Raw genomic sequence first — 27,181 nt, forward strand, 5'->3', positions numbered from 1 at the left:
ACAAGTAAAATATAAGTTTTTTTTCCAAATTAGCAATAAAGGAAAGAAGTTAGGAAGTTACTGAACAGATAAATGTGTGCTTTGAATAATACAATTTTACTTAGTTGTCAGTTTTTCAAAAAGTCTAAGCTCAAAAGAAACCCAAAGAAATGAATAAATGCTAAATATTTAGATTGTAAAGGATTCAAAAATTATATTCAAGATTATTCTAAAAAAAAGATAATTCACACCATATTCCCAAGTATTAAAGCACTTGTATAGATATGTCTTCTCCCTAGTAAATATTTATGAGAATGATCATTGAAGATATAGAATTCATCCTTCAGTGAGATATGAAAAGGGAACAGGCACGTTTTCACTAACTTATGTTTTCTACTAGACCAACTCTTTATTATTACATAATCAGACAAAGAGGTGTCAAGTATATTTATTGTTTGTTCATTGAAATAATACATCAGTTCAGTAACATAAAGTGTGGTCTTAAAAGTTCTCCTCCAATGAATTTGCTAAAATAAATAAGCTTCTTTGAAAACTCCAACCATAAAGATAATCTGTAGCACTGAGTTGTAAAACTATGGAATTGAATCTGTAACACCTATGTTTGAAATCCAGGTTGGTTACTTATTGTCTGTGGTCCTGCAGGTACTCAATTTACTACAAGTAAGTAAATTTACCTCTCATGGACACAGTTCTCTCATCTACAAAATTAGTAAGTTGGACTAGATGAATTCTAAGTTTCTTTCCAACTCTAAACTTCTGGCCAATGATTTTATATTCCTAATGATATTCTGATCAGGGACACTATGCAGAGATTCAAATTAAATTCCCTTTAGGGATATAATCCATTACCTCTAAAATGCATAAAAAGATTCTTCAACTTCCAATATCAAGAAAGGCATAGAACAAGGAGAGAAATGCTTCCCAATGTTGTTTGCCATTATCATGCAAAATTAAAATCGGAGATGAATTCTCTATGGTTAGTGAGGTTCTTCACTATCACTGAATACAGATGGTACTATTCTAATTACATGGAGTCACAGAACACTTCAGGCCCTGCTCAATGATATCCATAGTCATCTAATAGAGATCACTTTTAATGCCCACAGGAAAAAAGCAACTCAATGAATAATCATATTAGCTGATACTCAGATAAGACTCTCCTCTGTTTGGCTTTTAAAGATTATCATTTCTTGTCTTTCCAGTTTGTTTACACATTATTCTCCTTCAAGTACCCTGTGATCAAGAAACACCTGGATTCTTGCTTTTCTTTAAACATGACACTATATTGAATGAATTCTTGGCTTTCCCTGGCTGTTTCCCATTCCTAGAATGCTTTCTGACCCATCATCTCTTCCTCTTGGCTTCCTTCATATATAAATATATGCGTGTATTTAGAATCCAAACAGACCTGGAGTTGAATATGTATTCAGATATACATGTGCATATATATAATACATACATATTATTTTTGTATATATATATATGTGTGTGTGTGTGTGTGTGTGTGTGTGTATACCCATACAAACACACAAATACAAATAGTGAATACAAAGTTACTATCTAGTCATATATCTCCAGTTTGTTCATTATGTATGTTATATATAATATATATGTTCATTATATATTTTATTTATAATGAACAAACTGGATACATCCAATATCTATAGGATATGTATAAGTGGATATCCATGTATATATTCAACACTAAGTCTCTTTTTATTCTAAATCTATCACCTTTTCCATTATGATGAGTACTTCTTCCCCCCACCCCCATTTTGGCCAGATTATGGTATGTAGGTACCAAATTAGTCTTCCTCCTCAAAGTCACTCAGTCTATTGTCTATGACCTTATATAATGTGACTCAATAAAAATTCTCCTTTTTAGACTTATTTTACACTATTCCCTTTCACAAAATCTATGCCACAGAAAAGTCGCTCTTGATGCTTTTTTATTAATTTCATCCTTCACCTGAGTCTTTGTACAATATCTTCCCTATGCTTTGAATTCAACCTCTTCTAATGTCTTACTTTTAGAAGAAGTAGCTCAATCTAAGATCAGTTCTACTTAATCTTCACTTGATCCGTCTGGTTGTTACTGTTGTCTTCCTCCTTAAATTACTTTGTTGTGTAGATCTCTAAACATATGATACATTCTACCAAGTACAATGTAAGCAGCAAGATTTTTTAAACTTGTATCTCTACCATTTATATAATGCCATTATATAGCAGGTGTTTTGCAAATTGTGCTCAAATTAAATTGAATTGAATTTAAGGTCACTAGTTCTCAATAGGTCCCCAGCGAAAATTGTATAAAAAAGAAATGAACAAGAATCACATGTATGTGAAACTTTTGATCAGTGATTGGCAAAGTGGGCACCACCGCCCCCTGGTGGGTGCTGCAGTGATCCAGGAGATAGGTGATGTCTACAGGTGCATATGGGGGTGGTGAATAGTTTAGGACAATAAATAATTTCATAATTTCAAAGTTCAATGTTTCTAATTTACACCTTTCTTTACTATATTTTATGAAAAAGGTAGAAACATTAATATATATATCTTTCCTATTAATTGCTATTAAAATAAAACAAATTAATTTCCAGGGGGTGCTAAGTAATATTTTTTCTGGAAAGGGGGCAGTAGGCCAAAAAAGTTTGGGAACCACTGCTTTAGATGATTTGTCATGTAAAAGGAAAAGTAAGTTACTTGCTAATGTGATTGCAGATTCACTAAAGTATCTAGAATCAATGTAATTGTAGCCTTGATTTTCATATTTGCAACCCTGCAAAAATGTTATGAACTGATATCCCAAAGTATATATGTATATTTCACATATCAGTTGCATTTGAAACATTACAAAAATAATATTTTTTGGAAAATATTCTTAGTTTGGGGGAAATAAACTCCACTGTATAATTGTTTTTCAGTCACATATTACTCCTCATGAATACTGATCACACATTGCAATTAAATCCCCTTTAGGGACATAATCCATTACCTCTAAGATGCAGAAAAAGATTCCTCAACTTTCAATTGGATTGTGATTAAAAAAAAAGAGAGAGAGAAAGGGAGAAAAGCTATCTTTCTGCAAGTCCTCCCATACTGCAGTCATTATTGCTTATTATCTTTTAGAAGCAGGTGCAGTATAAACTCCCAGTTTCAAAAAGAAAAGTATGACATTTCTTTAAAAAAATAATCCTCCTTTTTCAAACACAAGTTTGTGAATTAATGCTCCTCAAATAAACTCCTTGTAAAGTTCTAATTGAATATGTCATTTTGGGATTCTAGCTTATGACTATGAAAACATTTTTAATAAAAGGACATGAAGCCCCTAAGATTGATTTGATGCAATCTTATGTGGCCATAATAATTCTTTATTCAAAAGATAAATAAAATTACAGGGAGATGAGGTCTGGGATATTTTAGTAAAGACAGAGCTTCAATTATAAATTCTACTTCCCAAAGGAAATCCTTTCTAAACTCTTATTTCTTTTTGTTACTGATGTTCTTTCCCCATTTTAAGTGATATTTTTAATGGGAGGATAGAGACTTTTGTAATTACTTGTAAATATTTTCATATTTTTCCCTCATCTAAGTTAAGGGTAAAAACAATTTAAATATGACTGGGCAAGAGTTAGAAAGTCTAGTTTCTGAGATCTGGGTCTGCCATTCTAGTCATTTAGAACACACTGGAGAAAGCCATTTAACTTCTCTAAATCTTTATTGTCTGATTAGTCAGACAGGAAGTTAGAATATTAATTCCTGATATTCATTGCATGTCAGTCATCTTGCTTCCTTTCATTATATTTGCAGTTTGTGTCCAAATATTAGGAGTCTTTCAGAGTTATTTTCTCTTCATGTATGAGTCTCCTGATCTCATTTCTTCACATTTCCTCATAAACTACTCTCTTATAGGATATCGTTTTTTCCCCCCTGAAATGGGAAGATAAGTCAACCACTGTCAATGGGATACTCCACTTTTTTGCCATGATCAGATATGGGCCACCTTCACTGTATTACATCTTAGATTATATTGTTCAGACTTTTTCACTCATCATGTTTTTTTTGGGAGACCAATATATTTTTTTCAGCTAAGGATATATTGATATCATAATTTACATCCTTATATCAATAAATAACAAGTAACTACCATATGTAAATTAACGTAAGTAAAAGTATACATAGACTAGGAAGGGAATTTGTAAGTCATCTAGTCTAATATTATTATTTTTCATATTTTCAACTCTCTTTCCAAATGCAACACTGCCTTCTCCTTCAAAAGAAATCCTAACATATAATTCCTTTTATTCCTTAATCCTCACAAAGCACAAATAGAAATATTTCATTAGATTTGATGAAAATGATTGAATTCATCAATTCAACAAATTCTTCCTAAGTACTTGTTATGTGGAAGGTATGGATCACAGAAATTCAGTCTTTGAATCCAGAAGATTTTGGTTCAAATATCACATCCTTCATATACTGGTTGTTTAACCCAGAGCAATTTGTTGAAACTCCCAGTACCTCAGTGGTGTCTCTAAAAAAATTGTAAATCAGTTACCAATCTGGAATAGTAGCATTAGTTTTCTCACTGAAATATTCTGATAAGAATGGATTCATAAGTTTATAAACATAGAAATCTTGATAGGAACATACATACCTACATACATGCAAGATAGGAATATACATACATACATTTGTATGTATGTATGTACATATTTTACATAGAGATGGAGATCACTTCTTTATTCCACCTACAGAACCAAAGGGAGATGCTTAACACATTTATGAGGAACAATTGAAATAAATCAAAGGAATTCTCCAGGAAATATTGCAAAAAACCCAGAAATGAGCCATGTCATCATTTAGCACACTTAGTACAGTTCTTGGGCGTGTTGTTATTTCCTTGCTAATGTTGATACATTTTTAGACACAGTTACTTCCAGTTTATATTGACATATTGTCATCAATTATGCTTCACCATCTGTAGACATAATTAAGTTTACCCTTAAATTTGATTTCACTAGACACCATTCACAAGTGACTCTTGTTTACTAAACATAGTCAGTGCTAAGAAGAAATAGAAAATTGGTTAGGATGGACTGAAAATAATTCTGCTGTTAGCACTATGGGTGCCAATAACCATGTTTTATTTAGAATATTTTCAAAATAACAGTTGGGATAGTTTTACTAGAGAGAGGGGATGGCATAGGACACATGAATATATCTATATTCAGGCCATTCTTATGATGGGGAGATGTTCTATTGTCCCCTTCTTTGCCCCAGAAAAATGAGACCATTATCATGAGATGCAGTGTCTTCTCAGATCTCAAACAAAAGAGCTTCAAGGAGGTTGCTATCCTGGCTAAAATGGAAGCATAAATTAAATGTTGAGAAACACAGATGTAACAAGTCCTCTTCGTGGCAATCATGCTCTACTACAGGGTTCATAAGATAGTCAGAATTATATCCAATGTAGTTCTATCCTTTTACTAATGAGTACCTGAAAACCAGAAAGATAAAGATCACATTAATAGACAGCAGAAATGAGAAGTCAGCCTCAAGTCTTCTGCAACCTAATCCATTTCTGAATAATTTATCTTACTACTAGATGGACAGGAAGAAGGAGGTTCCACCTCTTCTCTTCATGTAAAGTTCAAAATAGCAACACTACTGTCCCATGCCCTAAGAAGGGAGATGGCTGTATGCTTTTTTTTTTCAGGAAGGAATGTTGGGAACTATGCACCAATGTTACCAATAGTGAGGAAGTAACCCAAATATTATTCTACCTGAAACATTAAAAATAAACTTGTATAATTGGACCATATTTCCAGATCTGAAAAATATTTCAATTTCATAATTTTATAGATTAGGAAAATGAGACCAATAGAGGAAAAGTGACTTATCCAAATTTACTCAGGTAGTAAGTATCAGGGGCAGGATCTGAACCTAAGCATTCTTTCCACTGAATTTCATTGAAAAAAGTGTTACTTTGAAAATTATACATCTATATTTATGTATCTGCATGTGTTTGTATGCCTGTGCATGTGTGCATGCTTCTTCAATTTTTAAGGAATGAGAACATATGTGGACAAATAATTTAACCCCTCATTGCCTCAGTTTCCTTATCTATAAAATAACTATAACTGTATTTATCCCACAATGTTATTTTGAGGCTCAAATAATTTGTGTGTCTATGTGTGTGTGTATAATAGTACTGACTTTAAAGTTTTATATCAAAGACTTTTATCCTTACTATCACCATTTGATTTACGTTGAAAGAAAGTATTTAAAAAATAAGACAAAGGTGGGTTAGAGCTCAGCATCATCTTTCTTTTACTTTGAATGCTCCTAAGTTGCAATTCTTGTCAGCAAAATCACCAGCTGTGATGTCTGTGTCACTAATGCTAAAAGACAACCCTGTCATACCCACAACATTGTAATGCTTTTATACCTAGAAGTAAAGATACACAAGTCAGGGAGGAGAAAGGCAGCTTTGGGTGACAAATGGAAGCTTTCTGAGATTATGGTTATAGCAATGCTGTTCTTAAACTGACTCTGTAAAGCAGAGAGAATCTAGATCAGTGGTTTGCTTCCAAATACATCTTTCAGGGGACAATAATCCCTGCACACCTTGACATATGCTGAAAGCCCTGAATCTCCCTCAAAGAAGGAATTTGATAGATGACAGGAAGCATCTTACCAGAGGATTTTCTGGTCTGCTCACTAGACTGGATTAGAGCTTGGGAAAAGGTTCAGTCCTGGAATCAAGAGAACTCTTATCAGTGGTGCTCCTCCAGGTGACCTGTTAAAATTGACAGAAGAATTACGACTTAGAACCAACCACAGGAAAGTCACTCAGCTGCAATCAGCCATTTTCAGAAGCTGTCAGCAATCAAAAGGAGATGTGCAAGTGTCTGGATTTGAGTGTCTGTGTGATTTCTACATTCAAACTTTTAAAAAATGAAAACTTAAAATCTTGGAAAGAGTTAATGCCTAAAAGAATTTATTTTTGAAGTGATAAAAGGGCAAATAATCCTTCTGTGATTTCTAAGAATTAAAGATAAACCAGTACTACTTATTCCTACATGCTATTAGAATATAATTCAGTGGCACCTCCCATCAGTGCCATCACTATACTCTCATAATAATTACACTTCATTATTTCTCTACTTCAAGTACCTCTGATTTTCTCAGATAAAATGTAGATAACCACCCTTTTGTGACTTGATAGACAGTCTTGGTGAACTGATGTAACCTCAAATTTATTCACATTGCAGTGTAATGATAGTTTGGATATATAACCATCCTTTGGATTTATACTTTTCATAACTCTGTGAAATAGGGAGCAAAAGGATTATTTTCCCCTTTTAAGGATGGAGAAACTGATGTATGGAGAAGTTAACTAACTTGCTTATGGTCATAGAGCTAGTATATGAGAATTAGGACCTCAAATAGAGTTGTCTTTTAACTCCAAGTTCAGTGCCGTCTAACAGATTTTATAGCAATAGTGGTTCAAAAAGCCATGTAATAATTAAATTGGAAACCTTCTACATTCCCTACTTGCTATTACTTCTGAAGTAGGTGATAATAACTAAGTGTTTATCATAGGTTTCACATTATAACCTCTAGTTTACTGAAAGTGAAAGTATTCCAAGGCATTAAATCAAGGTTGGTGCTCCAATACACTTCTCTCCTCTGTATAGTGAAATTGAAAAATGAAGAACTATAAGAGACATAAAGCAAAAGGCATTGGGGAATTATTATTATAAGCCCAATGGGTAATTTGGGCCTCAATTTTGTACTTTATTTCTCTTTTTCCCCACTGATCTCTAAAGATGATGATAGATTAAAAATCTGAATGACAGAGACACAGAAATAGTGAAAAGAGGATATAAAATATTTTAAAGTTTTTATTTTAAATTGTGATAATAATTTACATCTGCTTTATATTTTCCAGATCATTTTAAGGTTAATGTCACATCTTTTCCAAATTTGGGACACAAAATTAATTAAACAAAATTCAAATACATAGCATTTAAAGCATGTGTATCTATGGAATTAAAAATTCTGATAAACAGTAGATCATTTTAAAATAGAATATTCTGTATGGACTAGTGGTCCATACAGAAAATCTAAAAGCTAAGATTTTATAATTGCCAAATAGAAAATCTATTTTTAAAAAAGATGCCAGAAATTTGGTATTTGAAATGCTCTTGTCTAGAATGATAAGAAAATTTGCTTTTCAAAACATGGGTAAATAGAACACGGCAATTGATAGTATATTGAAATTTCTAAATGCAATCCCTAAAACTCATGATCAATTGCTAATATCTGGGTTATAGACAATGTGTTCTAGAATCCTAATTCTCAGAATGAGAGCTGCTGTATTGCTGGAAACTTTTAAAAGTTGGAAGTGGAAAATAGAAGAGGAAATACTAAAGAGGATTCAGAAACATAACTCCGACTAGCTTCTGGGGAATCCAGAAGGAAAACAGGGTAGTTCATGATTAAAATAGGATGGTTTCTTCTAGATTTTTCTTCTTGCACATTTTCCTCATGCTCTTTTCCAGGACTCTAGATTAGGGTATTTTAAATGTCAAGTTCATCTCCTTCAATTCCTTTTTGCAGAGAGATGAGAAGATCTGAATCTCTGATTCACTCCAATTCAACACTATTTAGTCATCAAAGAAAGATTAGATGAAAAGGTACTACATTCAGAGAATAATAAAATGGCAACTAAATTTTATCAGTGTGCTCTGTGGGGTCACAAAGATCAAGACACGACTGAATAATTGAACAATAACAAAAATTATCAACAGGTAAGAGAGGAGAAGATATGTAAATGTCATGAGATGAAGTATTTCTGGTATTTGTATTTCTATTAGAGAACTTGAAAAAGGAATAGATGATAAAAGGTTCTGTTTTCTTTAGAGATTATTAGGAATCTTTTGTTAACTAAGCAGCCTCTGACAAATTAAGCTTCATGAGGGATCCCCATTACTGAACCAATATTCAGTAGGATTATGCTATAAGGATTATTCATGGAAACTAACGATACCAATAATGTAATAGATATGGATGGAAGGAGAACTTTTGTAATGGCCTTGTAAGCAGGTACTATACTTGAGTTTCTGCCAGGGTGAGATAAAAGTTTGAATGCTCAAAGTTAAGAAGAGTATTTTTTCTATAGTACAATTTGAAAGACTGGGGAAACAGACTTGTTTCCTCTAAGCTATGATGCAGAATAAAATAAAGTGATTCTTTAAAGTTAGATAAAGTTTTCGAAGAAGACAATAATAATTAGCAATAATAATTATTATTGCCACCACCACTACTACTACTAATAATAATAATAACAAATCTGAAAGAAGACAGTGGGAATCTTACCCTGCTTCAGAAAATTTTGAGGAAGAATGATTTGGATCTACAGGTGCCATGAGAAGAGAGGACAAGAGAGAAAAACATGTAAAGATTTTCAGATCAGAGAAATTCAAAATTGAAATGGATATTATTGATCACATTATTAACTTCATAAAATTCAAAGAAAAATCCCAACTACAATATGTCCAAAAAAGAGACTACTCAGTAGACTTCTATCAAGACCTTCATTGAGTGGGCACCCACTAACTCAGGGGTTGGCAAAGTATAGCTCTCGAGCCATATCTGGCTCCACTTCCCGACCATCCAGCATTCCTTCCTGAAAAAAAAAAAAAGCATACAGCCATCTCCCTTCTTAGGGCATGGGGCAGTAGTGTTGCTATTTTGAACTTTACATGAAGAGAAGAGGATGTGTCCCAGGGGGCCCTTCAGCCCCTACCCCATATTCCAGCACCTTCTGCCTCCATCCTCCTCCTTCCTCAGGCGTTTATGGCTCTCAAGGCCGAAAAGGTTGCCAACTGTTGCACTAACTCTACAACCAATGAAGTTGCAATTGGAGCAATTATTAGGAACTATTTGGTACAATTGTATACAAGAATATTGATAATCTAAGTAAAATGGAAAAATACATACATATATATATATATATATATATATATATATACATTTTTCAGATTAACAGAAGAGAAGATCAATTGTTTAAATAACTTTATCTTAGAAAAAAAGAATTGGCTAAACCATGAATGAAATCATTAGGAAAAAAATTCTCAGTGCCAGATGGGGATTCCCAAGAGAATTTTACCAGTAGCATATAAACGATTTTTAAAAAGTAGATAAAGAAGGAAATCTGTCAAGTTCTATAACAGCTATATAGTTTTAATACCTAAATTAAGCATATCAAAAATAGAGAAATAAAAGTATAATTTACTTAATGAATTTTGATGTAAAATTTTAAAATAAACTATAGGTATACTTGAATATATTAATAATAAAAGCAACAAAAATCATATATTTATTATGATAGATATGTCATCTATTCCCATTTAAAATACTAGAAATTAATATAAGAATAAGTGTAGCTAACATTAAAATGATAAAAAAGTATCTCTCCCTAAAACCAAGAGCAAGCATTATCTGTTTGGGGTATAAAACTAGAACAATTAAAATAAATCAGTGGTTAATAAAGGATATTATTTAATAATGTACTAGAAATTTTAGCTAGGGAAATGACACAATAAAAAAGTAATTGAAGGAGGAAAAATGAATGAGCAAAAAACCTATTCCTTTTTGTAGTTAATATGTAGTTATGCTTAAGGAAACCAAGAAAAACAGCTAAAATACAGTAAAAAAATTACAATGTAAACAAAGTTGCAGGATCTAAATAAATATATATAAATTATAAGATTTTCTGTACTTTAAAGAAAATACCCTGCAGGAAGAGATAGAAAGATAAATTAGTCACCTGACTAATGGGAAATATATTGTATGATTTCATTTTTTACATATAGAAGAAGCAAAAAGCAAAATTGTACTTTAAAAGTAAAAGATAAACAAAAAAAGAATGAAACTTGCATTTCTTTAAAATTATTAAAAATCAAGAAATGATGAGCACTTGCACAGGATGGAATATACTCAATAATGACCTAAATATTTCAATATTTGTATTGAATACAATAACTGACATTATTGTAAATATTTGTATTGAATACAATAACTGACATTACTGTAAAAAGCAAAAAAAAATACTGTCATAACATGCCTTCCAGTCAAGATTCCATAGCTAATAACTAGAACTTTTGGTCTGTGTAGGTGAAGCTAGTTGAGGGAAAGGGATATGAAGAGAAGATATACAAGAATGAAAACTTCGTAACTTCTCCCAGAGATAGTAGAGGCTGAGACTAAAGTTTCAGGCAAAAGTTACTCTGTGAATTTTATTGAATTTAAGATTTATATTTAGATTAAACAAACACCTGAAAAAGTGTAAGGGAGAGGAGATGGAAGGGTATGGGATATAGTTGGATATTATATGGGAGAAAAGATGACAGAGTGTTAATCTATTCAAAGCTCAATATTTGTTAAGGTAAACAGGAAGTCTAAAATTTATTTGATTTTGAAGATTCATTAAGAAAGTCATAGAGTCTTCAAAAAAGAAAATAAAAGGGTGATATTCCTATTATACTATCACTGGTTAGGCTGTCTCTAGAGTATTTTTTAACAATTCTGACCAACATGTATGGTAAGTGTATATATGCTGGAGACTATCAATAGAAGACCTCACAGTGAAGAGGATGTTGTATTAGAATTACTGAGAATGTAAAACCTGCAAAAGAGAAGATTTAATAGGTTATATATCTTCAAAGATATGAATCACTGTCTTGTGAAAGAAGAATTAATTGTACCCTACCTCCTTAATTGCAAAACCAAGAAATAATGGCTAGAGAGTCAGAGAGATAGATTTCAGCTAAATATGAGGGGTGGAGAAGTTATAATAAGTATAGCTGTCAAAAAAGAGATTGTTGGTATATGATTTAGACATAAAGGAAGATACTCTAAGTAAATTAGGGCAATATAGAATAGTTTATCTCGTAGATCTATGGAGAAAGGAAGGATTTATGACCAAGTAAGAGATAGAGAGCATTACAAGATGTGAAATGAATAATTTTGATTAAATTAAGTTAAAAAGGTTTTGTACAAACAAAACCAATGCAAACAAGATTAGAAAGGAAACAACAAATTGGGAGAAATTTTATTACAGATTTATTTTGTTAAAGATCTCATTTCTCAAATATATAAAAAACTAAGTCAAATTTATAAGAATGCAAATTATTGCCTAAAATGCTTTAAAACAATGCATACCTTTTGATTTACATTACTAGGTCATGTCCCAAAAATTCTGTTCATTCATTCATCCATTGAATATCATATTTACTGAAGACCCAACTAGAGAACCTAATACTGATAACAGGGCTATGAAAGATGGAAAGAAAAACAAGACACCATCTCTCCTACATAAAGAAGTTGTAATTTAGTTATAGTGGTGACACATATATAGACATATATGTAATATGCTAATATGTGATAAAATTCCAGTCAATCTTTGTAGTCACCATTCAGGGAAGCAGCATCTGTGTAGAAATGACTCAACGCTTTAACCATCTTCCAACCAACAGTCACACACAGAATAGATAATTAGCCTAGCTAAAGCACTGTCATTTTGAGGGAAGCAAGTCAAGCCATGACTCTCACTACAATTGCCCTAATCATATACTGGTGAAAGGGGCAGAATGTGTAAGGGGTAAAAAATAAAATGCTGGACCAAATTATTTAAGAATATGGTCACCAGGAATTAATTACTCAATTTCAAAAGATTTCTATCATAATTTATTTACAAAAGGAGAGAGAGTGAAAGTAAGAAAATCAGACAGAGGGTAGGATAAGATATCTAACCTAAAAACACTAAGTATTTTGCTCTCTTGAGGCTAGTCCCTTCAGAAAATCCAGGAAACGAGTCAGTCTTTTTTACTTATCCTTGTGTAGTTCAAAGGGAGAGATTTAAGAGCAGTCTCACCAAGTCTAGGGTCTCAGGTCCATGAAGCAGATTCCTCATCAGCCTCCAACTCAAACTCAGAACTCTGAAGAACAAAGGAGCTCAAAGGAAGTTGTAACTCCTTTTTAAAGATGCTTCTTTGTATCACTTCCTGTGCCTTCCTCCACTTTTACATGGATCAATTATAGTCTATAGTTTTGCTTAGGACTTCCCAGGGAGCAGTCAGTGATTTCTGATTCGTCACCCACTTTCACACACATGGGTCACAGACCTCCTCCACTCAAGTGTAAGTGGGGTGTATAAGTTTCTGATGATTAAATCTAAAAATGGACAGGGGAGAGTTAATCCCATCTTCACAATGGTAAAGCTAATCCAGAACCCTGAACCCAAGAGGATTTGAAGTAATATTACTTTGAGCCCATTAATCCCAGATATCATCCCAGGAAACAATCACAACAATCTCCTATGGAAAGAGATTGAGAACTCTTGAGGGTACTAATAGCCAGTGCTATTGAAGACTTGGGAAAATAAACTTTCTTGGCACACTGTAAAAAGTTTCAATAACAGGAATTGATATTTCATATAGAAATTATGTTAAATAAGAAGCATTATTATCTGCTTGCCTACTACTCCCAAAGAACCATGGGGTTTTTCCAAAAGACATAGATGAAACCTTCCTATGTGTTGCCACTTCCTTTAGAATGTGAACTCCTAGAGAGAATAGGTTCACTTATTTTTCTATTTGGCTGCCCTGGGCTTAGCACAGGACTAGCAGCTCTAGTGTGAGGGCCTGATGAGCCCTTTTCAGGGCTATTTATCCACCTTTGCTGTGCAGCTGTCACCCAACTCTCAACTATGACTCCAAGAAACTGTAGTGTGCACAGTGGCCGCACCCCAGTAAAACCATCTTGACAAGGTATGATAAACTAGGCTGAGGATAACCAATAGAATCAAAACTCTTAGGGAGTTGGAGGGATGCCTACCCCAAGTATATGAAGACTTCAACTTGCAGAATTGGTAGATGAAAAAAAAATTGTTCCAATGGCTATAAAGGTGCCTAAAGCAAACTCTGTTGAATTTTTAGAGCTTAACCAGACATAAAAACTGACAAAGTAATCTACTGAATCGAGGCCCATCACCAATCATCTTGAATTTTATTTAGCCACTGGATTTTGATAATTCTAGAAGATGGATTGATGTTGACAATTTTGTACAGTTGTGACTCACTTAAATACAATTCACACACAAGTCAAGACATTATCTATAATGTGAATGATCTCCTTTGAAAATGAAGGACAAGAAATTACCTATAGTAAACACTTAATAAATGTTTTTTTCATTGATTCATCTAAATTTCAGTGTTTAAGACAGTACTTCTCTTTGACAAAATGAATTACTCATTCTGTGTCTTTGATCTCTTTCCTTCCTATCTCCTCCAGGACATCGTTTCATGGATTACATTTCTCCTAACCTCAAACACATATTTTAATCTCTTCACCATTTCCTTTACCAACAGTCACAATTAGGTCTGTACATGCTCAACAAAAACACAAACTGCATGACTCTTACTCTTCAAGTTATTCTCTTCCTCTTCAGTGCAAAAATTCAAGAATAATTTATGCACATTAGCTCTACTCCTTAAAACAATTACTCCTTAAAATTTTGTTTTCTGATCCATTTCCATCATAGGGTTGTCTTTCACTAACTGGCATTAGAGCTTTTCACTGACAAGTGTGAGAAGTAGAAAACTGATTGAATATATCTCCTAATCAATACTACTTTTAATGCTAATACTAATAATAAATTCTCCTTCATATGCTGGTCAAATTAGATTTTTTTCTATCTCACCATTCTTTTTACTGTCTCTATGAATTTGCATCAACCATTCATCAAGATTAAATTGACCCTATCCTCTCACCTTTGTTGCCCCCATCTCCTTACTGCCCAATACATTTCTACCCATTAAAGTTATGTTTTTGTCATGTTAGCTAATCTAATGGGTATGAGGTGGAATCTCAGAATTGTTAAAATCTGTATATCTTTAATAAACAGTCATTTGGACCATTTCTTCATAAAATTAAAGATATCTTTAATTTCTTTATCTGAGAATTGTCTGTTTATATCCTTTGGTCCTTTGTGAATTGGGAAGTGCTTTGTATTTTTATAAATTTGACTCAGTTCTTTTCAGAGATTCTTGCTGCAAAGATTTTTTCCCCATTTTGTTGTAAGGTAGATTTCTGTACCTGAATGTGGATGTAATTCCTACTTTTTGCCAATTCCAATGAGAGTAGGGTTTAATTATTGCTTATCACATCCCCTCCCATTTTCCCATTCTTTTGATTCTTACATGTTGCCTCATATGAGATAGTTTACCACAAACTTTTCTCTTTTCCAAGTGTTTTTAACTCTGGTTGTTTTTGTCAAGAATGTCTAGAATTCCTCTATTTCATTAAATGTCCATTTCTTCCTCTGGAGAATTATGTTCAGTTTCATTGGGTAGGTGACTTTTGATCATAGGTCTAGGTCTTTTTTTTTTTCCTTGTGAAATATCATATTCAATGCATTTAGGTCCTTTAATGTGGAGGTTGTTAGATCCTCTGTAATTCTGACCATGGTTCTACAATAATTGATTTTTTTGGCCTCTTGTAGTATTTCTTCCTTGGCTTTAGAGTTCTGGAATATGACCATAATAGACCTGGGACTTTTAAATTTGAGATTTCTATTAGGCGGTATTGGTGAATTCCTTCCATTTCCTTTTTTTTTTCTCTTGTTCAAGAACATCAGGGCATTTTCCCTGATAATTTCTTTCAATAAGGTGTCCAAGTTCCTTTTTTGACCATGGCTTTTGGGAAATCCAATGCTTCTTAGATCATTAGTTCTGCATCTATTTTCCAGGTCCATTGAATTTTCAGTAAGAGATTTTAAACATTCTATTCTTTCCTTCTTTTGAATGTTTTATTTTTTCCCACTGTTTCATGAAGTCATTTACTTTCCTTGAGATGCATCCTCCTTGCTGTCTCTCAATATTGTTCTAGACGAATGCATTGCTTTGCCCCTTCTTATCTTGGCTCTGCCAATATAAAACTTGTTTTGAAGAAAAAAAAATTTTTTCTAACAGACTCAATATTTTATGTATTGTGTAATTAGAATTGTCTTTTTAGGACTCCTTTTCCCACCAGACATTTTCCTTCTCACTTTACATACTTACATACATAGGATATATTTTGATGTGACCCTGCCCCTCTCTCTCTTTTCCTGGGAATGTGGCTGTGGAGGTTTGGTGAGTGCCAGGCAGGAGAATTTTACTCTTGTATTATTTTCTTAGGCTTTCATATTTTTGTTCTTTTATTTCTTCTATTTCAAGTGATTTTTAAAAATCTTATGAAATATAATACTGTGAGTTACTGGATATTGATTTTAATCTTACATTTTCTAATCCCTGTCATTCACTGTAGCTCCCTGTCTTCCTACTGTGATATTTCATATCCATTTATCCATGGAAAATGTATGCTTTTCCTTCCTGCCCCAAAGTGAAATCTAGTCTACCCATTAAAGTCTTGTTCTTATAGCTTTCCCTCAGTTCCCCTGATAAGAGTGATCCCTTCCTCCTTGAATCTCTCAGGTCAATCTGGGTTTTTTTTTACATCTTAAATGTATATAATAATTTTCTAGTGTGTTATAGTCCTTTATCTACATTCCATTATTCTTCTATATCCTCTTCCTTTTTAGTGAATAAAAAGCTTTTCCATGACTGAGGAGGGTGGGGAGGTAATTGCAAGGTGTTTTTTTCTTAACTTTCCTGTGTCTATCAGTATTTTATATGAAGCACTTATATTTATATTGAATTTTAAGATTCATAAATCATTTTACATCCATTATCTCATACAAACATAAAAAGTAATAAATGTTAAATTTTAATATTGATGCAGCCTTTGAGCTTCGCCTTTTAGGATAGTTGCCATTTGAAAGTCAGAGATACCAAAAGATGAACTCATTGTTGAGAACTAACTGGAGGTGGGAAAACAAGAGTGTCATGAAGGCAATGAGACTAGAGAATATAATAACACAGTTGGAATCTGTGAAGAATTGTTAATATCAATGTAAGGAATTCAGAGACTGATTAAGAAGTGGGAGTGACTGAAGAGTTTTGAGCAGAAGAATGGCAGAGTGAAAAAAACTTAAGGAAAATTAATTTGTTAGAAACACCTAGGATACAATGAGAAAATAAATAGAGGAAATATGTAGTAAATGAAATTGACATTATTTCTGGAATATCTTAAAAGTCAGTCAAAGAAGTCCCCTCTTTATCATATGTTCAAACTACTGGAATTACTTACAAAACAGCCTCTTATGTTCCACATTCTGTCTATATTTCTTTTAAAAGTTATCATAATTCTCCTAGAAGTATTTTATCTATGTCCTACTTGTGGAGACACTGCATTGGCTAAACAAACTGATATGCTTTGCAATTGTGCCAGATCAGCATTATATACAGATAAGAAAACTAAGCTTCAGAGAGTTTAAATGACTTGCCTAGATGGTCAAATGATCATAGACATGAAGCTTAATGGAACTTAGAAGTCATCTATTCCAACTCTCTCAATTTATACATAATGAAATCGAAGCTCAGAGAACACCAATGATCACTTTTACAGGTAAGGTGTCAATGCCATAATTATTTTAACAGTTTTTTTATGCATGAACAATCATATGAATGATGTGAATATGTTTTCATATAGAAAATTTGAATACAAGAACCTACACAAATAAATATCTTCTATGCCAGAATTTTTTCTATTTTACTGTTAGGATCCAAAATGTAGGGATTCAGTTTACAGTGAAAATTAGATGGACTTACCTAATGTAAATCCACAACTGAAGAATGCAATGAAGGTGGTAAATAAATAGTTTTGAGGCCCAAACTGGAAAGGATTCAAAGAAAAATAACAACTGACTAAAGTTATTAAATGCTAATTCTTTATATATGTCCATATAAGCATAGGCGTTTTCATGCTTCAGAGTCTGGCTTTATTTATTTATGGGTTATTCTCAGTCTCTAATGTAACCATTCCCTTACCTTGTACAGGAACAACATTAGAATTATAATCCTGCCTCTACCACATACTAACTTTTTGAACTTAGGCAAGATACATATCTGTACCTCAGTTACTTAATCAGTAAAATGAGTGGATAGGATTAGATATCCTCTTAAGGCTTTTAGATATCTGACTTTATGATACTAGTAATTCATATTGAAAATTCCTCTCATTCTTTTGCTAATTAATTTAGGAAGATGAAGTCCTCATATTTGGAATTCATCTCTCTCTTTTTTTTTTTATTCCCCTATACCAGTGGTTCCCAAACTTTTTTGGCTTACCGCCCACTTTCCAGAAAAAAAATATTACTTAGCCACCTGGAAATTAATTCTTTTTACATTTTAATAGCAATTAATAGGAAAGATAAATGCACGTGTGGCCATCACCGCTCCCCTGAATTGCTGCAGCATCCACCAGGGGGCGATAGCTCCCACTTTGAGAATCACTGCCTTATATGAACCACTGCCTTATATGAACCAGTCTTCCCTAAGCTGCTACATTCAAATTGCCTTAATGACCTTTTCACTCTACTGTGGCATTAATTCTGCTAAAAATAACCTCTTATTTCACAACTACTCAGGTGTCTTCTTGTCATTATTCAAAACCCACATTGAATTTATTTTCCCTAAGAATTATATTACCCTTTCTTACCCTCAAATGATTTACCAGAATGATCAGAGATGGAGATTTGAAGATTTTCTTTGTAAAAGTAACATTTGAAAATGATACAGAGTAAAATTCTACATTTGTTCTTACCTTGAATGCTTGTTTTAGAAAGGATATATAACTAATAATGGACATACATTAGGACAAAACAATATTATATATAACATAACAGATTTAAATAAATTTAATTTTTTACAAAGGGGAATTTTTGGAGAGGTTAGGGGAGCTTAAGTTTTCTTCCATTTAAATATACATACATACATACATACATACATACATACATACATACACACACATATATATGTAATTCCTTGACATATTAATTGAATTCTATTTAACAAACATTTATTAAGAATTATTATGTACAAGACATTGAAAAAAAAGGAAAACAAATAGAATTTGTGCTCAAGGAGCAAAGTTATGCTGGGAGGAATTCACAAAATAAACATAAAAGAAAATGCAAGATGATTTATAAAATTGAGAATAAATACACTTAATAACTTTGAGGAAGGGTGGTGGCAAGAGGAAGATCAAGAAAGACTTTGTTCATATAACGCCTGATCTGAGTTGTGAAGGAAGTTAGAGAACCACAAATGTTGAGGTAAGGAGAGAGCTCATTCCAAGACTGGGAAATAGATTTTGCCAATGTAGAGAAGTAGAAGAGAATATTCATCCAGTTTGGGAAAAAAGTTAATAAATTGAACTATGCAGAAATGAAGAATGTGCATAGAAAATTAAAATCAAGAAAGACTAAAGATAAATTAGAAAAAATTATGAACCACCTTAAATGTTAGACTAGGAAGTTTTTTGTTTTCTTCCCAGCATTTATACAGAGCCAAAGAAGGCATTTGAGGAGCTTAAATCTTCTACTTTAGGAAGACATTTTGATAGTAGAGAAGGATTGGAGAAGGCAGGAGTTTATTGTGCAGTGGAAGTCAAGATAGTGTCACACCTCCCCAAAGATCCTATCCTAAAAAATTACAATGGAATCTAACTCTACAAATATACAAAGTCAAGAAATATAATCAATAAATTAGCAAAACATTTAAAAAGTAAAAAATCTTGCACAAAAAGTGCTAATATGATGAAAGAGATTAATACACAAAATGAAAAGAATGCAATTAATTATGTGTAAATACATACAAAAAAAGAAACAAAAGAAGGAAAAAGAGACTGGACATATGCCCAACCAGAATTCATAGAAAAGATTATGGACATCTAGAGAAATCTGAACAAGAATAAACTGTGTGTATTTATTTCTCAGCTGTTTGTTGCACTTTATTAAAAATGTATCTATACACACGTATATATGCATAAAATTCTCATGCATAAAAGTGCTGAAAAGAAGCAATATTAAATGCACCCTTTGGGGAATATAAAATAGTGAAATTACATTCAATAAAGGACATGAAAAGCATAAATTAAAATGTATATGAATCTAAAAAATCTAATTCTAGAGAATGAATAAGAGAAAGACCAAATCATAGAATTAATATTTTTAAAGAGAAGCATAATAATACAACATACCAAAATTTGTAGGTACAGGTAAAGTACCTAAAGCAATAAAAATATGTCATTCCTCTCCTCTTCATCCTCCTTTTACTACTACTACTACTACTACTACTACTACTACTACTACTACTACTACTACTACTACTACTACTACTACTACTACTACTACTACTACTACCACCAAAAACAATAATAATAATGTAGCATTTACATACCACTTACAATGTTTGTGCTGGGTGCTTTGTAATTTTTATCTCATTTGATCCATTCAGTAACCCTGAAAGTTAGTTATTATTATTAATCTATTTTTAAAATGATGAAACAGAGAGACAAAGATTAAGTGATTCAAATATTGTCTTTTAGAGCTAGTGAGTCTGGATGACCAGGTTTAACTTAAGTCTTCCTGACTCAAAACCCAATATTCTATCCTCTATGCCACCTAGTTGCCCCCTAATTCTTATCAATTCATTATTTTGAATTAGGAATAATAAAATATAATGTCAAAGCAAGAAAAGCTTTAAGATATTTCAAATAAACTATTGATTGCAGCTTCATGTTTTGGATTTGCTGATTCAACATTCCATTACCCTAACTGCCAGGATTGCCTCAGGTGAATTTGCAAATGTAAGAGAACTTGCTTTGCACCAATCCTGCATTACAGTTTACATATTTGTGATTCATTATCTAAATTTTCCTCATTGTAGTCATATAGTTACTGAATAAATGTTGATTGTATTAAGTAGAAACATAAAAATGTATGAAACTTTAGAAAGATGAAAATTTCATGATCACTGTTCCAAACTATCTCTAGACTTTGTGAGTACAAAAAAGTAGAAGGCATTTGATTGAAAAAATGTGTAAATGAATAAAGATAGATATTTAAATCTCTAAATTAATCAGAACATTTTGATAATCCTTAGATCTATACAAACCTGATAATCAGTTGCTATGTGATTTTGTCTCCATATAATCACCCAGGCTTTGTGGATAAAACACTTGAAACATTCTGGAATAATTTGGCCAATACAATGTAGGGTTAGGCATTTAAAGAAAATAAAAATTCAAAAAAAGAAAATATATTTTCAAATGATTCTTCATATGTCCATCTCTTATTTTCAAAAAAATACTTCATAACTTTTCATAAAGTGAATGATGGGAAATGTAAGAAGGAAAATTTAAGTATTTATAGATATATAGATATATATTAAAATGTGTGGCCGCCAGGAATCAACAATTTAGGTTGATTCCATAATTAAATCAGACCCAAGTCAGCATCGGGTTGAAAAGTTTATTTACAGTCTGGTAGGTAAAAAGTAGGAATAAAGAGAAAAAGGAAGAGGCTAGTCCAGGCCAAAGGCCTGGACAGAGAGAGAAGAAGGTTATAAAGCTTAATAATGAAGCTGTAAGCCACAAGGCCCAACAGCCAGATAGGCAGAGTTTAGAATTGGCCCAGCAAGGCCAAGGAAGTCAGCCTAACTTACCCACGTGACAATATAGAGTGTAAGCGTTCTGTGGTCTCAGTAGATGCTTCTTCTTCCAGTTGGAGAGGGCAACTGCCCCCACAGGAAGTTCACTCACTTACTTAAAGAGATAGTGTCTTTCATCACTTCCTGTGGTCCACCTCTAATTCAAATGGACAAATGGCAGTTTCTACATTGATTTGGACTGCCCAAAGGGCAGTCCCTTATTCTTGATTTGTTACTTATTGTCACGTGTGGGTAACTCGTCTCCCCTCCCCACTAAGGGAGGTGAGAGTGACATCATTAGCACGCTTAGGTTGAGTAGATTTTTGACTATTAATTATTAAATTAATTCTATTTACACAGAAATAATATATTTGTTAGTCGCAGTGTATATCACAATTTAACTCAAGGCTTCATTGGAAGGTGTGGAACTAAGATGCCTAGTAGAGGCAGCAATCTAGTTGAATTCTTCCAGTATTCATTTACAAACAACTATAAAACGATGCATCAACAAAAACTCTATAGTGGCATAGTCAACAAAAGATTGAAGTGAGACATTTTTCCAGTTCAAGTAAATTTAGGATTTAGGCAAAAGATTTCTGTGAAACTGAGATTGGGGCTGGCCCAGAGTGCACATTTCTGAAGCACCAGGTGTAGACTTTGGAGGCAGGAATGATAATAGGATCACCAGCTTTTCTAACTCTTGGAGGCTGACAATTTGTTTGAGATTACAGAAACTGTTTACAGTCAATAGGTATAGAATGGCACTGTTTGACAAGATCATTGTCCATTTTCAGTTCTGAATAGTATTTCTCAGGAACAGAGGATCATTTATGGTTGAACACAAAGGAATCAGGGCTCTGGTTGTAGTTCTAGGGCCATAAGGCATGCTTATACTTCAAGATCCTTGTGCTTGCTTACAAGGGAGCAGAGACCCTAGTCTCAGTACTAGATGCCTAAGGAGTTGCTAGTGCTTGTGACTATAGGTGATACAGGGTCCTTTTTGGGTAAAGAATAAAGCACAGATGAGTATATCAGTGACCACACCTCTGCCTGGATTATACTACCTTGGAATCAGCTAAAAATCATAGATTCCCATATTTCTCTGAAAATAACTGCATTTAGAATCTTAAAGTTTGGGATAGTCCCTCAATCCCAAGCAAAGTAATGCCTAACTTTACCAAAAAAGTTTAAAGTTATGAAATAAGTTGGGAAGATAAACAAATAACAAGAAATTACCTGACCTTAGAAAGGTACTCTGATGTCAGGGAAATCAAGACACAAGCTCAAAAGAAAATAAAATTATGAAAAGAACTACAAGCAAAACCTCAAAAAAAATTGGACCCAGATTCCCCCAAAAGAATCACTGGAATGGTGAAAGTGAAAAGAATGGTATACTAAAAAACTGGAAAAATAAATGAAAGTGTTACAAGAAAATCATGCAAGGATAATTAACAACTTAGTAAAAGCAGTACCAAAAATACTGAAGAGAATAACACCTCAACAAGAAGAATTGGCCAAATGGAAAAATGAGCTACAGAAGCTCCCTGAAAAAAAATTCCTTAAATATTTGAATTTTTTTAATATTGTTTCATTTTTTTATTTTGTTTCCATAAAACATTAAGAAACAATGAAATAATAAGAATGAAATAAAAAAGAAGTTGTGATAACTCTTTGGAAATATATCCAATCTGGAAAATATATCACAGATACAATTATTGGATTACTTTAAGGTCATGACAAAAAGGGTCTAGATATTATATTTAAATAAATTATAAAGAAATAGTGACATCATATATGAGTACCAGATGGTAAAATATGAATTGAATCTACTGAACACCTATGAGAAGTGATCTCAAAATTAAAATGTCCATCAATATTTTTGACAAATTCCAGAGCTACCAAGTCATTAAGAAAATATTGGAAGTATCCCCCAAAAAACATACAAATATTTTAGAGTCACAGTTAGAATCACACAAGATTTAATATCTTCTGTGCTTAAAGAGAAGAAGGTTTAGAAAGGTCCTAGGTTCAAATCTGGGCTCAGACACTTCCCAGCTGGGTGACCCTGAGCAAACCATTGCCTACTGGTTGTGGCCCTATGCTCCTAGAATGGAGTCCCAGGATAAAAAAAAATGGTCACCTGGCTGGTGTCTAAGACTAAGAATATCTTATCACCACCGAGTCTATGGCACCAAGACCTGAGTGCAGAACCTCAAATTCACTGCTCTAAAATGAGGGACTTTGGGAGCTGAGGAATGAGGATGAAACATATAATCTGTTCCATTCTGTGACTGTAGAAGAAGAGAGAGGAAGGAGTTAGTGTGCTTGTTGAGGGAGGGAGGCCACTTTGGCTGGGCTCATTCCCAAGACAGTGGGATCCTTGGCTGTTGCACAGGGGAGGTAGTCTGTCTGCTTTCAGTTGTGGTGGCTCAGATTGGAGAACTGAGGTCAGTCATGACCTGGAGCTTCAGCTGTAAACTGGGGATTAGATCTTCCCTGGAGCATAGACACTGAAACAACTAAATAGGCCCCAGGAAATAACAAATACAAAACAACAACAACAACAACAAAGAAAACATCCTGAACCCTGAGGCACCCAGTCCCCCACAATGCTAGCAATTCTGCGGTATTTATTATTATTATTTTTTTAATGAGCAAGCAAAAGAGAAAGAATCCAACTTTTAATAACTATTATGGAGAGAGAGAGAAGACCACACTAAAACTCAGAGTTATAAGGAGGATATTAGAAATTAAGTTTTGTTACATTGGTTTTGAGATAAGAAGGGAAGCAGCTGGCCTGAGAAAGAATTGGAGTTTGAAAAAGATCTGAGACAGTGTTGACAGTGTGTGGGGGAGGGGTAATGGTTTTTCTGTGGCAGTTGCTCTCTGGGAGTGGCAGTTGCTCTCCCAGAGTGCTGGGAGCAGGTGATATCTTCTTTTGTCTCTCTTCTCACTGTCTGAGGCAGAAGGAAAGGAGGGAAAACCCTGAAGGAGCTAAGTGATTTTCCTTTTCCACCTTGGGAAACACTAGTGATTGTCTATTGCTGTTTCATAGGTTGTTTTTATCTCTGAGAAGACCAAAGAATGTTCTGGTCTTTGATTTGGACTCCGAGTCTGCTAAGGCTCAGAGTCCTAACTTGGTTCTTGTTGAGGCTCAGCCGGCTGGCCTTTGTTATTTTTATAACAAAATATATAAAAAATAAATAGTAAGTAGTTGGAGTTAAAACTTTGGTTAACAATAACTTAAGTAACCTGTATTATGATGGCTAATGAGGAGGGGGAGGCAAGAGACCAAGGTGAAATCAGTGTAGCAATCCCCTCCTCACTGTTGGCCACTAATACTGTGAGACTATCGGGGCCTGCTTGGGAGACGGGGTACTTGAAGAAGTTGTGCCGCCCCTCACAAGTTGAAGGAAAGGCTTCCTTCAAGAGGAGGTAGGTGGTGCTCCAATCCAGTCTTGATTAAGATTGGAGTTCACATAAGCCTCCCCCTATGTCACCTGTCTGCCCAGCAGGTGGTCTGGCTCAGTTGGTGATGGAATACTATTGTGTTATAAGAAATGATGAACAGGATGATTTCAGAAAGAGCTGGAAAGACCTACATGAATAGACAGAACCAGAAGGATATTGAACACAATAACAGTAATATTGTGGAATGATCAAATGTGATAGACAGCTACTCTCAGTAATACAATTTATTGTTTATTTGTCAATATTTATATTTAAATAAGTAATTTAAATATAGTCAAACACACACTGAATTAATTAATTAAATAAATGTATTTAAATAAATAAAGATTTGAAATAAAAAGAGATTTATATTCACTTCCAAAGGGGAAAACAAACAAACAAACAAAAAACAACAACTGTTGGAATCAGAATGCAGATCAAAACATATGTGTAATTAGAATCTGTTACCCTAAAAAGTATGATCCCCAGCAAAACTATGATTCCCAGCAAAACTATGATTCCCAGCACCCTACTAACTTCCTGTCTTTACATGCTGATATAGATAGGATATAAATTTTGTGTAGCCCCACCTCTCTCTCCTTTCCCTTCCTGTTGCAGCTTTGGTGGAGCAAGGATTTTTGAGCGGTTAGAAAAAACTTTGTCACATGGTTCTATTTTGTCAGATAATAAACTTTATAAATATAATACTTGAAGTATTGGACATTAATTTAAATCTTACATATTGTGATAATAAAATTAAATCTGCCCTGCCCATCCTTACTCTAATCACCAAAAATATAAATAACTTCACTTAATTCACAAGTTGAGAGGTCTGTGACCCATGTGTGCTTAGAGTGAACGATGAATCAAAATTTACTGACTGCCTCCTGGGCAGTCTTAAGAAAAGCTTCTGTTGTGATTGGACAAGCAAACTAAGAGGAAGGCACAGGAAGTGATGCAAAAGAAGCCCCTTTAAAAAGAGAGTTCAGTGAGTTCAGCTCTCTTCTTGTTCTCTTCTTGTTCACTGGACCAGGGACCCTAAGACCTTGGTAGGACTTTCTTAATTCTTTCTTTTAGAACTACATGTGGTGAGTGAAGAAGGCTAACCCTCTTAACCTCCAGAGGGGCCCTCGATTAGGAGAAGCCCTTGTGACTAAACACCTTGTTAATTGACTTTTAGTTCTCTCTGGCTGGGCCTTTGGAGCCCTGCAGGAGTAAAGCCCAGACTTGAATACAAATCTACTTTGTTAAGTTAGATCTCTTACTCTACCTTCTTCTCATCCCTCTACTTCTACTCTCTCCTATATTTTGTAAATAAATTACTAAAATAATATTAAGAATTGGTATTTATTCAGTTCCTTGGTGACCACATCTTTAAATATCAAAATCAAAATCAAATCAAAAAACCCTTTTTCCTCTTACAATATACAATTTTTCACTTTAGTTTATTCTGTTTTTTTATTTTGGGGTTTTGGTTTTATGTGATTATTCTCTTACAAAAATGAATGTTTTTGTGTGATAATGCATGTGTAAGCCAGATTAAATTGTTTACCAGCTTTGGGAGAGGGAAGAAATGGAGGAAGGGAGAACATTTGGATTATGTCATTTCAGAAAACTTATGTTAAAACTTGTTATTGTGTGTAATTGATAAAATATCTGCATAAAATAAAAAATAAAAAGAAGTTTCTTATATTCTGGGTTCAATCCAATATATTGGTTTGAAGTCTTATATTTTGACCATTATGACAATAATAATAGCAGCAGCAACACAATTTTCTATAAAACCCCAGACATCAATATACTAGATTTATATCTACTTGTAATAAATATATATTATAATTATCATTGCTTTTTTAAGCTTACATTTATATAGCTTTTACAATGTATCAGGTACTGTTAAGGATTTTACAATTATTATTTTATTTTATCCAGGCAACAATTCTGGAATGGAGTTGTTATTATTATCCGCATTTTATACATGAGAAAACTGAGGTAGACAGTGGTTATATAACTGGCCCCATTAGACAGAGTCAGTAAATATCAGAAGTCAGATTTGAGCTCATTCA

Source organism: Gracilinanus agilis, chromosome 3 (genome assembly GCF_016433145.1).
Source record: "Gracilinanus agilis isolate LMUSP501 chromosome 3, AgileGrace, whole genome shotgun sequence".
Taxonomy (NCBI): Eukaryota; Metazoa; Chordata; class Mammalia; order Didelphimorphia; family Didelphidae; genus Gracilinanus; species Gracilinanus agilis.